Source organism: Erpetoichthys calabaricus, chromosome 12 (genome assembly GCF_900747795.2).
Source record: "Erpetoichthys calabaricus chromosome 12, fErpCal1.3, whole genome shotgun sequence".
Classification (NCBI taxonomy): Eukaryota; Metazoa; Chordata; class Cladistia; order Polypteriformes; family Polypteridae; genus Erpetoichthys; species Erpetoichthys calabaricus.
In genome coordinates this window covers 2787833-2802344 of record NC_041405.2, presented here as the reverse complement: position 1 = coordinate 2802344, position 14512 = coordinate 2787833, and the positions used below count along the sequence as shown (strand labels likewise).

The 14512-nt window shown below is 41.5% G+C and overlaps 2 long non-coding RNA genes across 4 annotated transcripts in view; one reads left to right on the top strand and one right to left on the bottom strand.

Moving 5' to 3' along the window:
• The window catches only part of LOC127529905 (uncharacterized), a 140508-nt gene that overhangs the window by 16383 nt on the left and 109613 nt on the right, over nucleotides 1-14512 (top strand). The window lies entirely within an intron of this gene.
• The window catches only part of LOC127529904 (uncharacterized), a 146169-nt gene continuing 138735 nt past the window's right edge, over nucleotides 7079-14512 (bottom strand). The window contains exons 3-4 of one of the 3 annotated variants that reach the window (XR_007936508.1): nucleotides 9614-10426; nucleotides 8176-8613 (exon numbers count right to left, since the gene is read on the bottom strand). This is a non-coding gene — a long non-coding RNA (uncharacterized LOC127529904). Of the gene's footprint in view, nucleotides 7166-8175; nucleotides 8614-9613; nucleotides 10427-14512 lie in introns of those variants that run through there. The other 2 variants (XR_007936509.1, XR_007936510.1) reach the window with 2 other exon arrangements.

Sequence of the window (14512 nt, the reverse complement as noted above, 5' to 3'; positions counted from 1 at the left end):
TGGTGGGCAGCAGAAAGCGGTTGGAGGCGCCGGGTGGGCTGTGGTGGGTGCGGGTAGACCGACAGAGAGGGTCCTGGAAGTGAAAGATGGAGAGCAGCGACGCGAAAGTGCTTACGGCTGGAAAGTGGAAACCAGAACCGCGAGCACTCACGGGTGACTCTGCTGCCATCGTGTGGCCAAAAAAACAAAAACTTGCAGGACGCTTTGTTTAAGCACGCGTTTATTGCATGTCACTTTGTTTTATCCCATCAGTGAACTGATTCTCTTTTTCAGACATAACGTTGTTGAAGTCGATTAGACAGATCAGCAGAGGTCTTTTCTAAATTCTGTCAGCTTAAGATATCTCGATAATTTGACAGATATTACAATATCTCAAAGGAACATCCAATCCGTCCCCGATGTTACCAGTAACCCGGACACAGGACAGCAGTTACCTTCAAGAGGGCGGAGCCCAGCGATGTTCGGTCTGTTCAGTAACGTGCGCAGTCGTTTAACGTTAACATCTCTGAAGGTAAAGGGCGGCCGGGCAGAAAACACTGAAACGTAAACACAGGAGACGCGGACATTAGCATTGGGATTACTAGGGTTTGGGACAGCGATCTTATAAAGTGTGTGATTTACCCGCAGCAGTCACTCCGATCCAGATGACGAGACCTTCTGCTCTCATTCTTGTTCAGGGACTCTACGGCTGCCAAACTGCTGGCCCCTCCCACTTATAACGTTAGACTGAAGTCATAAATAAAATTGATGACATCATAAAGGGCTATGGTGACGTGTTTAGGTTTGCAGGCAGAAATTCTATTTTCGGTTTAGGTGATTGGGATGGCTGCGGTGGGCTGGCGCCCTGCCCGGGGTTTGTTTCCTGCCTTGCTCCCTGTGTTGGCTGGGATTGGCTCCAGCAGACCCCCGTGACCCTGTAGTTAGGATATAGCGGGTTGGATAATGAATGGATGGATGATTGGGATTGTATGTGAAATGTCCACCTGAACAAAAGGAGTTGGTGGAGGAAAGTCCTGGAGCACCTGGGCAAAGTATCGATTGACTGAAAACTATTGTCTCCAACGACAAAGCAAACCACGCCTATTTTACAAACAGACTGAAGGGTTTTGCACTACGCTTGTGTTCTTCTTCATACTGACCAAAATATATCCTCATAAAACCCTCAAGTACGAGATCTGCACACAGTCCATCTGCAATCTGTCCCCTAGTCTCTCCCCGTGTTATAATAATAATAATAATAATAATAATAGCAACTGCCCTGCGGTGGGCTGGCGCCCTACCCGTGGTTTGTTTCCTGCCTTGCGCCCTGTGTTAGCTGTGATTGGCTCCAGCAGACCCCCGTGACCCTGTAGTTAGGATATAGCGGGTTGGATAATGGATGGATGGATGGATAATAGCAACATTCTAAAACTAGCTTAATCCAGTTTGGGATATTGGGGCAGCAGGAGCTGCAACACAAAAACCAACACTGAATAAAGCGCCAATGACAATAATAATAATAATAATAATAATAATAATAATAATAATAATAATAGGTTATGCCTTCAGACCATTTGAAGTGTCTCAGAACTCCAGCGTCTTGAGTTCCTATTTATGTATTTATTTTTACTTTATTCAAGGAAGTAAAACTCAGATTTCACTCACTTTGCGTTTAGCGCGCACGCTGTCATTTAATAGGATCACGGAAAGAGAATGAAGTCGTGTGCACGCGCTTTGGGGATTCACGGAGATCCCATCTGTGACGTCACATCTTCGCACGTCGGTGAATTTCCGATGGGCGTTCTGGGAGAAGCCACTGCGTCCCTGTAGATTTGTTACTCAGTCCAAACAAAATACAATTAAATATAAGGTCTGATTTCTTTTCATGCAAATTTAAAAAAAAAGAAAGAAAAATGTCTTAGGTTTGTGTCTAGTCGCTCCAAATATATCTATGCACAGAAATGCTTATTTGTAGCCGAGCAGGATTTTATTATTATTATTCTTATGTATTATTAAATGAGGTGAAAGTTCGACGCTACGTCACAACTCGTCATATTGGTTGTTTTCTCTTAAGTTGGTCCACTGGGAGCTGCCACTTTGAAGGGCAATAAGGTAAAATGAATATCTTGGAATCCTCGATTTTTCAACTGTCTGTCTCAGTTAAGGTCCTAATGTAAAGTTGCCCAAATTCTAATGTTCCTTAAATCTGAGTTGGGGTATGAACTATCTAGATTTGTGCATCACAATATTTAATGTCTGTTTATAGTGCCATTGCTTCAGAGTCTGATTATTCTGATAGAGTTTGACATCAAGCTTCTCTTCTTCTTCAGCTTTGCCTCAAAGTCATTAAACGCTGCATTTTCATTGTTGAATGGCATCATTCTGAAGCTCATTAAGATTTGCTGCAGGTCAGAATCATCTCAGTGGACTTAGAATAACAAAAAAGTGACCAGGAGATCATATGATGTTATGTATGTGATAACACTCACAGAAGAAAAGTAAAAGAGTCAACACGTCTGAAAACAACATCATCTCTCATACACACACACTCCCCTAAGTGTTTGCTCCATTACTGTTCATACATAGCAATAACATACGTAACATAATAAAAAATTGTAACTGTAATCATCATAACAGGACAGAATTGTAACCATAATAACCCAACATGACAGGCTTCATCCCAGATAAACCATTGTGGTCACAAGTTGGTGGAGCCCAGCCAGCATCATCAGGCATAGAGCAGGAACCAGCCCTGGACACAGCACCAGACCACCATAGTTAACTCAATCTTTTATTTTACAATTCCATTTATTCTACTGCAGTGTTGTAGAGGACTGGAGTCTATCCAGGCAGCATTCAAATCAAGATGAGAACAGGCCCTGGACTCACCCACTGACCTCCACCAGAATCACCAAGTAACACACGTCTTGAAGATATGGGAGAAGAACTGAAATTCCTGGCAAGAAAGCCTCGTGGACATGGGAGGACACGCACTAAGATGGTGACCTGGAATTGAATTTCGGCCTTGGATGGTGGATCTGTGAGGTATGGAAGCACTACGGCCAGGCATGTAACTTCTGTTTATAGGGTCAATATTGTCCCCTGTATAGTGTTCAAGCTAATATATCAGCCTGAAATGTAGCACCATGACTAGTCAGTATAACGTCCTAATCTTGAGAAATCCGTACCTTAGACATTTACATTAATTAGAACATTCATTTTGTTTGTTTGTTTCCAAAACCAGTCTGTCCTGAGCAGGGTTGTGGGGAAGCTGGAGCCTATCCTAGGAAGCATAGGGTGTAAGGCAGGAACATCCCTTGGAGAGGGCGCCACCACTCCATCATTGGTGAACACACAGATACACGTATTCACTGAGGCCAATCCACCTCACCTGCACAATTTCCACTTAAACAGGCCATGCAGCCCAATGTTGTTCATCAGTCCTATTAATTTAAAACTATCAAGGTTTTTGAAATATAACTACACAACTTTAGAATTAAATTGCAGTGTCACCTCTTTTCCGTAACAAACAAAAGTAACATTTGTCACATACTCTTTCAGCTTTAATTGATGACCAGCTGTCCTTAAAGGACCAAGTTGCTGAGGTCTCTCAATCTGTATAAGATCAGGCCGTATCTTAATGTAGTATGCAGCACAACTCCTGGTCCAGGCTTTGGTCCTGTCATATCTGGACTACTGTAACTCTCAGCTGGCAGAAGTGTCACCAAGCCACTGGAACAGCACATCTGGTGTTGAATCAGCCGAGGTGGACACATCTCTCCCATCTTATCAGGTCACTACATTGGCTTTCTGTAGCAGCACACATTAAGATCAAATCTTTAATGCCTGCCTCCAGAGTCCTCAGTGGGTCAGCACCTCCAAACATGGAAACACTTCTGAGGTGCTCTGCTCCTTCTCGATCACTTAGGTTGGCTGATGGAATGGTGTCTGTTGATGCCCCCCTCTGCCTGGTATCAAATCTCAATTCAGACTCTTTTCATGTGCAGCTCCTAACGGGAGGAATGAGTCACCCACCTCCATTCAAAATTTTGACTCCCTCAAAGTGTTTAAGAAGTTGCTGAAGACTCTTGTTTGGTGAATTTCTGTCTATCTGAAAAAGACTTTGATTGGTTCTTCTAACCTAGGAGTTGTAACTGTTTGGTTCTGAGTTCTTCACTTGTGGAGATCAGTTTTGAAACCTGGTCCAGTCACACTTGTTTCCGAAACAGACTGACGTTTACTCGATAATGTTGACCCCTTTTGTAAGTTGCTTTGGATAAAATGAATAAGTACATGAATGGAAATAGCAGCTCACTGGTCTGCTTATGAACGTGAAATTAAAATAATATACTTACACGAAGAGCAGGGCAGGATGGGAGAATGAAAGAGCAGACAGTAGACCAGACCTTCACCAGACTGCTTTAATTTTTTTATTTAAGTCATGCCAATAAAAGTTAATTTGTTACACATAGTCATCTCATAGAAATTGAATTGATGGATGCTCAGAGACAGGCTGCAATCAAAAATACTGCATGGATGTGAACATGAAGCAGAGCAGGACATCTTGAAGATGGTAACAATACACAACATTGGTGTTCACAGAACTACTGTAGATTGTAAACAGTGTCTCCAAGAAGCACCCCAGTACACGTAACTGGCAGGTCCCAACACCAACCACTGGACCTCCCACCATGATGACCAATTATGAAAGCATTTTGAAAGTCACATTGTTTCAGTTTTCAGACACCATTGGTATATGTTCCTTCATCACTCATTCTCAAATATTTCTTGAAGTTAATTAACCACATTTATAAGATACTTTCTTGGTCATTCAGATTTTTGACTAAATGTCCAGAGTGAGCACCATTTCAAAATTGCTACTTAATATTTTAAGTAATAAAACTTTTAAACACCTGGGGCCTCATGTATAAACGGTGCGTACGCACAGAAATGTTGCGTACGAACCTTTCCACGCTCAAATCGCGATGTATAAAACCTAAACTTGGCGTAAAGCCACGCACATTTCCACGGTAACTCATTCCTTGGCGTACGCAATTTATCCGCCCGGTTTTGCAGACTGGCGGCACCCAGTGTCAAAGCAGTGCTACTGTTCCTGTGTGATCACCCTTTCTTAGATCCACATCCACGGCGGCTGCTTTATCAAATACACTGAAATTAACCGCATATCGTTCATAAATTTAATGCATCTGATTGTAATTAACCTGTAACAATATAATGGTCCACAGAATGGTCAAACTACTGTTCCTGTGTGCTCATCCTTTCTTTCTTAGCTCCACATTCCTGACGCGGCTTTATAAATACACTGAAATTAACTGCATATTGTTTATTAGTGTAATACATCTGATTGTAATTAACCTGCTTCAATATAATGGGCCAGGGAATAGCCATAGTATTCCAAATACCAGAACTGCTTTAGCGTTGTTACGCTCACTGCATCTTGTTCTTCATTTTGCTGTTCCCGTTAAGGGTTGCCACTGCGGATCATTTTTTTCCATATTACTCTCACTGCACCACTCGGAGTATTTATATCACTGTATCTGAGTGTGAATCACAGCAGCAGATGATCGGAAAGAGAATTATCGGTATACAGTTTCAAGTACACACTACCTCAACCACGGCAAAAAGCGTCAAACCCTTTCCTGTACGGACCTCGCGTTTCAGAAACAGTTTCATCCCAAGAACTATAAACACACTCAATCACCTCACTGTAAACTTGCACTACAGTTATAATATTGCACAACCTGCGCTACTTTATAAAGCGTGTATGATGACAATATCATTATTAAGATGAAATGCAGCAAAATATGTTGCTTATAGTATACAGATAAAACTTTAACTTCATTTAAATAATCTGTATTGCTAATAATTAAACATGTGAGTACACGGTGCCGCAGCGCTAGCTAGTTCACGGATAGCTCCTGCCTTGCGCTGTATTCTTGCTGGTGCTGACGCGACACTGGAAGGATAGACGGATAGAATAATTAAACATGTACTACGAAGATATTTCAATGTTCCTTAAAAGTTTTGAAGAATCGGCGTTCTAAGCTTACAAATGGCTTCACGTCTATTACAGAGCTGATTGTGTGGCGATGGAGGAAAGAAAAGTATGGACAGGAATTGGAGGGTTAGTACGTTTGAAAGAGACAGTACTTCTGTAATAAATTATTTCATCGAAGGTCACACATGGTGCAACAAGCCTCTTGCGTGAGATATGAACAATCACTGCGCCACCGTGTTCCCATGTTTAATAACATGCTTTCATTCCTATCATCATGAAAATGATATCACGTATACATCTCAGTATTTTAATTATTCAGAGAGCTGTAATATCTCGAATGTAATGCATTCTGTGTCCTGTCGGAGAAAGAGAAAGAACGGAAGCACGTAGTGATTCACACACATAGAGCACATAGAAGATCAAACACAGAAAAAAGCATTTAACATGCTACTTGAGAAACTACGGTAGTAAAATAAACGATTTTAAGAAATTTCGAGATTAAAGTTGACATTTCGTGCTTTTTTCCCCACTGTGTGCCTATGTTTTTTGTTTGTACCCTAATACGCTTTCATATGACACTCAGACGGTGGGCTACAACTCGCCTTTTCACAGCGACTTTGATATGTGATTTCTTTTTTATTTCGGGCACTGTGCGACTTTGTGAATTTGATCTTTCGAGTTTTTCCGACACTCTGTCACTCGATCAACTTTCTTTTGTTGATTATACCACTGTTTAAACCAACAAATAGTACGTTTTTCCTTTGCCTCCACTTGGTATTCGCTGAAATTCTTATATTTTCCCCTGTGCTTTTCACATTGTCTTTTCTCAGAAGGCTATTTATATTGATTTGCATATTCAAAAGAGGCGTAATTCTGGGAGGAGTTGGGGCGGGGACAGAAGGCGCGTGCACGTGCGTTACTTTTCACGCAAAATCGGGATTTATGTAGTGGAAGAACGTGAAAGGTATGCGTGCGCACAGATTCCTGCATTCGGATTTTTCTGTGCGTACGCACAATCCCCGCTTTTGTGCTTACGCCATTTTATAGTGTGAGTTCTACGCACGGCGTTATACATGAGGCCCCTGGACAGCTGACCAAAGTTCAGAGGTAATGCGACTCAGTGGTCTGAACACAGCCAGTCCTGTTGAGGCCAAACCTCACCGTATCCTGACCCTCACCATGACAGTGAAGTCATCACCACTGAGGTTTAGAGGTGAACAATAGGCTTTGATCAGAGGAGATTTTCAAAAGAGATGAGAAGAAAAGTGATTGGAGTTTAATCGATCAGGAAAAGCTTACAAAGTCATTTCTAAAGCTCCGGGACTCCATTATCTCTAAATGCTGAATATTTGGAAGAGTGGGGAGTCTTCCCAAGAAAGACCAGTTGGCCAAAATGACCCCAAGGGCACAGCAACGCCTCAGTCAAAAAATCACAGAGGATCTCAGAACCTCCAAAGGTCTGCAGATCTTTGGAGTCTCAGCTAAGGTCAATGTCTTGGACTGAAGAAATGAGGAAAAATGGGATGCATGGCAGTGGAACAAAGTGGAAACCTCAGCTTAACAGGAATTAATTAGTGCAGAGAAACACACAGATGATCCCCAGCCTTTTGGAACAACAGCAGACGAGTCAACGGTAGGACTCTGTGGATGATGCAGGGTTACTATGGCTGGCATTCAAAAGTAAGAATATCCAAACTACAATAAAACACAGGAGTGCTAGCATGATGGGGTGAGGATGATCTGAAGGAACCAGGAATTCTGCAGTTAACCAGAATATTCTTAAGAAGAATATCAAGTCATCTGTGACCTGAAGCTGAAATGTCACCGGCTTATGCAGCAGGACAATAAACCAAAAACAGGAAGCCGAGTCTACAACTGAATGGCTGAGAAAAAACACAATTCAGCTTTTTGGAGCGGCTGAGTCAAAGTGCTGACTTGAACCCACTAGAAATGCTGAAATGAGTAGAGACACTCACAAACCTGCCAGTGTGACAGAATGAACACAACTCTGTAAAGAAAAGTGGGCTGAAACTTCTCAACAACCAAATAAAGGACTGAGAGCAAATGATAGGAATTGTTTACTTGTGGTTATTGCTGTTAAAGGTGCTACGACTATTCAAACAAGGGGGCAGTTACTTTTTCACAAGGGTTGTAGAGATGTTAGATAACTTTGCTCCTTGAATAAAGCAAATAAACTGTATTGAGTGTTCACCCAGGCTCCCTTTCTCTGATACTGCATTGTGTCTAAAAGTCTGAGGTCTATTCATTGAGTAGAACCGTCCGAGCAGAGAAGATTAAGAAGGGGGGCAAATACTTTTTCACAGGACAGTAATGCTAGGATATCATATGGTCTGACTCCTGTCTTATGCAGTTTGAGATTTCTTGCACCTTGCTGAACACATGTTAGAGCTCTGTGCTCCCAACTGACCCTCAGTATCATCCTTAACACATCCCAGATTGACGCCATTGTTTCGTCTTCGCTCCCAGGAGCTGATTGTCACTGCCAAAGCATCAAGGATGCCATCAACACTCAGAGTCACGTCTTGTCAATGCCAGTCAGGTTTTCTGTTAGTCCAGTTTCAAATGCTGGACACTCCATGGAGTCATCCGAAGTCCTGTGTGGAACAAGACCCAAGATGATTAAAATAATCTGTTGACTTCAAACTCAAGTGTCAAGCACAGTGAAGGTCTAAGGTGACAACATTGGTAGCTCAAAGGCCACAAGATCAAACCACATCAAGGACCCCCAGTCAACCACGTGCCCCACTGTCACAATCCAGTCATTAAAAATCATAACAACGTGTTTGTTCAACCTGAAGCAGGGGAATGGCTTCTTTGTGGGACATGAGGAACATGAATCCATATATATTTTTATTTTAAATATGGTCTTTTATTGCCACTGTTTCAAAGATCATCTTAACCCTGCATTGATAAAAGTGAATGGACAAACTGGACAGACAGACATTTCAAAGGTTCAAATTATTGAATGTGGCACAGAAATATACAAGTTCACTACCCTGATACCCCAGATGGACAAAATGGACAAACAATTGACTTGAAAGACAAGCCCATCATGGTGACAAAGTGTTTTGTATTCTTGTATTCAGGGGTGCAGCCCTTAAAGCAGCTCTTGGCCTTTGCTAAGGTTGTTTGAAAATCTAGCAGTTTGGTTGTGGCTCGTGAGTGGAGTAACTTCTGGCCCTTGTTCAGGTATTAATGCTGAGGTAGCCACCGTCCACCATCACTGAGAATGAATGTGGTGGATCTGAGTATTGGGTACACATAAATCCCTGCTAATAATTAAGGCATTTCCAGTATTAACTTGTCCACCAATATAAAAAGACCCTTTTGTGAACATGTTTGTATGATGATGCACTGGTTTAATGAAACATTTGTAAGGCAACTGAAGAGAAGAATGTGAAGGACTGAGAATTACTTGTCCGCTTTATGCTACAAACCATTTGGAGACTATCGGTAGAAAGGAAAAATATTGATGATATAAGAGTGAGCTATTGTGGCAGAATGAAACACTAATAAGCCATACAACTAAATAAGACCTGCTACTGGCACGGAGGGGTGCCACCGTGGTGCATCAGGGAATCAAGGCTGACTTACTGGGAAAATGATGAACCAGGAAACAATCTGGGCTGCCTGAAATAAACCCAACTGCCATCAATGCTGTTTCTGCGCCTTAGGCGATGTCTGTGGTGATCTGGGGTGAAGTGTCCTGGCATGGCACCCTGTAAAGAAGTCTGAAAGTTAGTGGCCTGCAAAAATATAGGACATGGAATTCATGGATGCAATTCAAGGAGCAAATAAAGGGTTAAACAGTTCACAATTTCTTAGAAAAAGAAAACAAGAAAGCCCACTCACTAAACAGCGAAATCAATTGAAAATAGGAATGGCCCATTGACTGTGAAATTGGTTGGAATAAAAATTTGCATCCACAGGGGTCTCCAGGGCTAAAGTTGGGAATTCTGCAGCTGAATATAACCTGCCAAAAAACTAACAGTGCAGTCTCCAATATTACTACTAGATGGCGCAGTTTAACAACAAATGCAGGAGACAAGCCATGAATTACTGACCTGGGTGGTTCAGCATTGTTGTCCAGCTTGCAACAGGACTCTCTCTGGAAATCTTTAGCTCTCGCTGAAGGATATCCATGCTGCAGGTGGAAGCTTCTCCCTCTCAGGCATCTGAGTGAACTGGAGAATCCACAGCACTGCTGCCAGGACAGGTCCTGTGCAAGTGTCCAGCCCTATGTTTGCTAATTAATTTTGAAGGACATGTTCCCGAATTGTTACTTGTGTCTGATTTTTACCCTCTGCCCTTTCTGCAGCTGTCACATGGACACTTTTACTCTCCATGTAATCCTACATATTATGCCGTTGGGCATCTTCTCAAAACCCCAAGCCCCTTCCCCACCACCTCCAGGTAGTTACAAAAATATTCCACAAGTTTCCAGCAATTCTAAAAATACATATTTTCTAGATGTGCTGGTGTCCTCTCTTTTTATTTGTATTATCCACTTTTACTATTCCAATCTTTACTCATCTATTAATCTGCCTGCTGACAAAGATGGCTGAAGTGGTGAGAAGATTGTGTGGTGTCCCCACTTTTTCATCAGCAGTGCAGACATCTAAATTTCTGTAAAGATACAGACACAAGGTTAGTAGGACGAGCAAGATGAAAACATTCTCAGTCTTAGAGACACTGACGCAGTGTTACAGCACCATCAGCATTTTTGTGAAAATCAAAATTTGATCTGCTTTAGAGTATTACAGTGATGGTTTTCACATAAATGTTCTGGTGAGGCGTTAGGGACCTTGAGTAAGATGCTGTGAAGAAGGAGTGGTCCCATCCCAGGAGGCTGAGAAGAGGATGTATATGTGTGGGAGAAAAAGCACCGATGAAGATCTTAAAGAGCAGAACTTATGGACAGGTAGCCACTGTGGATAACACGAAGCTTCCTAACTTGGATCAACTGACAGAGTTGGGGAAGTTGAGTGCTGATGGCATTGCCTGTCAGGTCTGCCAGCAGCAGCAATAAGTGTGCAGTGGAGAAGACAAAGAAAAGATCATTGAAGGTGCATACAAGGAGTTGTGGAAGATCAGAGAGGCAGCAGACATGGTGTTAGTGGATGGCTGAGGAAGGAGATGTCTGCTTCTAAACCTTATGTGAGTGAGTGAGATGGAGGCGCAGAATTTCACAATATATTAGGCTACCAGCAAACACTTATGATAAAACGTCAGCTACGTAAGGCCACAAAAAAAATGAAGATCTATAAACATTTACAGTGCAACCACCACAGTACAAAACCAAAAGATATCTCAACATCGAATTGGAAATGTTGAGTCATTTGTCACAGTTGTGTGTCTGTGGATCATCATCTGGGCTCATCTGATGAAGGTATTACCACCCCTGGCTGAGTGGAGGCGCTCACACTAAACTCCTCCTCTCCTTTTTTTCCTCCACAGCACCAAGAGAACTCCCAGTGAGGGTGATTGACTCCTCCCCTTCCAGTCTCCTACCTTTAAAACCCACTGGTGAGGTGGTCCGCATTGAATCAACTGAACCAAAGAGTGAAACTCCCAAAAACCCAACGTCTAATTGAAAGACAACTGGCTTACTTGCTTCGATATTAGTTATTTCTTCTAGGACCATACATAGCAGCCCTTTTTTGGTTTCATTTTGACTTAATTAAACAGGGATGACCAGGTTGGAGCCTCAACATTTTACAGTAGGAACCTGGAGTGCCTTATCCAATGGCAAATTATAAGACAATATTAATATTATTTTTAATCACTTCTGCACATTGCTTGGAAAATAAAAATGTTGTGTCAATATCAACCCCTAAACTCTTCTGAAGTGTCTTCCTGTAGCTCAGTGTTTCCTATCTATTATTTCTAAATAACGTTCTGGTTGACCATGTGTAGCACTTTGCACTTTTCTACACTAAACTCCATTTTCAAAGTGTTCGTCTCATCTTTCTTCAGTTGCTTTTTCTACCTCCTCACTCTCTACCATTGCTCCAGTTTTGGTGTCATCTGCAGATTTCACACGTTTACTCACTATACCAGAATAAATGTCATTAATATAAATTTAAAAAGGAAAGACCCCTGAGGGACTCCATTGCTAACTCCATTCACCTCTCATCTGCAGTGGTTGTCTCCTGATGGTTAACCAACCTGAACTGTAGTTTTTTAGGTTACCTCTGATGTCTACAGCTTCTACTTTTAGAATTAATCTGCACCTAAACACATCTGAGCAGAGGTATGAAAAGTCTAAAGGTCACCTGGAAAATAGCAAGCTGCACTCAGTTAAAATGAAAATGTCCCAATCTCCAAAATGTCAATAATAAATTACATTCAGCATATCATGGACAAGTGGAAAAATTTGATAAAAATGGCAAAGTTGAGTTTGCTATAAACATTTAAACAGTCAATCAGTCTTTTTCGAACCCACTTAGACTTAAACAGAGGGGTCTCAACTAGCCAACTGCACAAGGCAGGAACAAACCCTGCACAGGGTGCCAGTCCATCACAGGGAAAACGCACACACACCCCTCAGCCACACAATTTAGGATCTCTAAAACCCCTTAACATTACTGAGGCCAACTAACTTATCTTATTGAATTTCTGCAGAACAGTGCCATCTGCTGTCAGATGGGGGAAGTGTCTTAATGCAGAGTCGCAGGTTGTGGTGTTTAAGAGAAGTTCGTTTCCTTTTTCAGTGTAGGCTTTGTGTCTCTTCAACTTCTATTCAGTTCTTTCATTGATACAAGATAACAAAGACACCTTTTGTTAAATTAAAGGTTTATGCATACATAGCATCCCTTACTTTTAAGAGGTATGATACCCAGGATGCAACACAAACCAAATGTATGAAACACCTTGAAGCCCTCATTTTCATTTCCGCCACTTTCTTCATTACAGACAACTTCCCATCTTTTACCAAAAATCCAAATCAAGTCCTGAACATCCGACATGATGCTATGTGCTTTAAACTGTCCTGAAGTTCAGACTTATTGCAGCGCCTTACTATGAATATGCAATTGTAACAGGGGTACGTGATCCATAATGGTGGCAGTGGGTGGACTGAGAAGCAGCTGCCCACATGAGATGTTTTAAGAAATGAAGAATCTGAACATTAATATAATTCTATAAATTACTGCTACTAAAGATATTAAAGTAGGAATTAAAAGTGCAATATTAAGCAGGTGCGCTGTGTAATAAATGTGTCTTCAAGCATTTATGAACGTGACAGTAGCAGACTCATTACTGAATTAAATACTAAGCTGTTACCGCATATAAAGAAATAAAACAATACTTAAATCAAAATTCATATCCCAGTCAGTCCAGCTTCTTGTTGAATAAACCTGGACGCCCTCCAGATCGAGCACACCTGGTCCACAAATCATCATTCAGACATAAAGAAAGGCCCAACCTGAAATGGGGAGCAACGGCTTCACCGTAATGGAGACACAGAAGAACAGGCAGGAGGAACTCAGCGCTCAGGATCTCCACAGTCAGTGAACACCAAGAAAAGCTGCACTTCAGTTTTTTGAGGATGATGAGTGTCAGTATTTATAACAGAGATCAGAACTATAGAGTGTTGAATTGAAGGACCTTTGCACTGGGAAGGTTAAGGGAAATACAATTTCTTTATCAGCATTGGTTAATGATGCACTGGGAAGGTTAAGGGAAATACAATTTCTTTATCAGCATTGGTTAATGATTTCAGCTGGCAGGGTTATGAACAGCACATTGGATGATTTGTGGCTGGCATACCTTGGCTCAAGTTCCAAAGATAAGTTCAAACGTACTTCATTAAATAACCTCACCCTTTGTTTTCAGTTTAAGGAGGCTAGAAATTTTGTGTGTAAAGAAGTTCCTGCATACGTCTGCACCTATTTTCTGTTGATTATCACTGTTTTCACAGTACATGGTTACTTGGCACAGTTGGTCTACACAAAGACCTTCAGCAAGTTTACAAATATTGGCACCCTGAATGTGTCATAGTCACAGTGATGCTTTAGGGGTTATTTCTACAGTGTTCTTCATTGTTGCTCTGCTTTGAGAATTAACTGAACTTTGATATGGTTGGTTTATAGCGCCTCATATACAATATACTGCCTTATCTGTACATGGACAGCTGCTAATAAAATAGTGTAGTTTCGTAGTGATGGAAACATAAAGGTTCTGGGCAGCAGGACTGGAGAAATGGTTTCTTCTTATTAAACTGGTTGGTACACCATACATCTTGAGGGAAGGAAAATAAATCAGCTGTCACAGAGCTATTGTAATTCTTATTTTTAATGATGAACAAAGATCACAAAACTTCTGATATAATTGTGTTCATTGGGGGCCAATGATGAAAAACAGCAAGCAAAACCAAAATGTCCATGGCCAAAACCTCATGATACTTGTGTCACTTGTCCAGTCATGTGCTCTAGATGTCCCAAACACATACATAGTTTTGCTAAAACATTGTTAAATAAAACATCTGGAAAA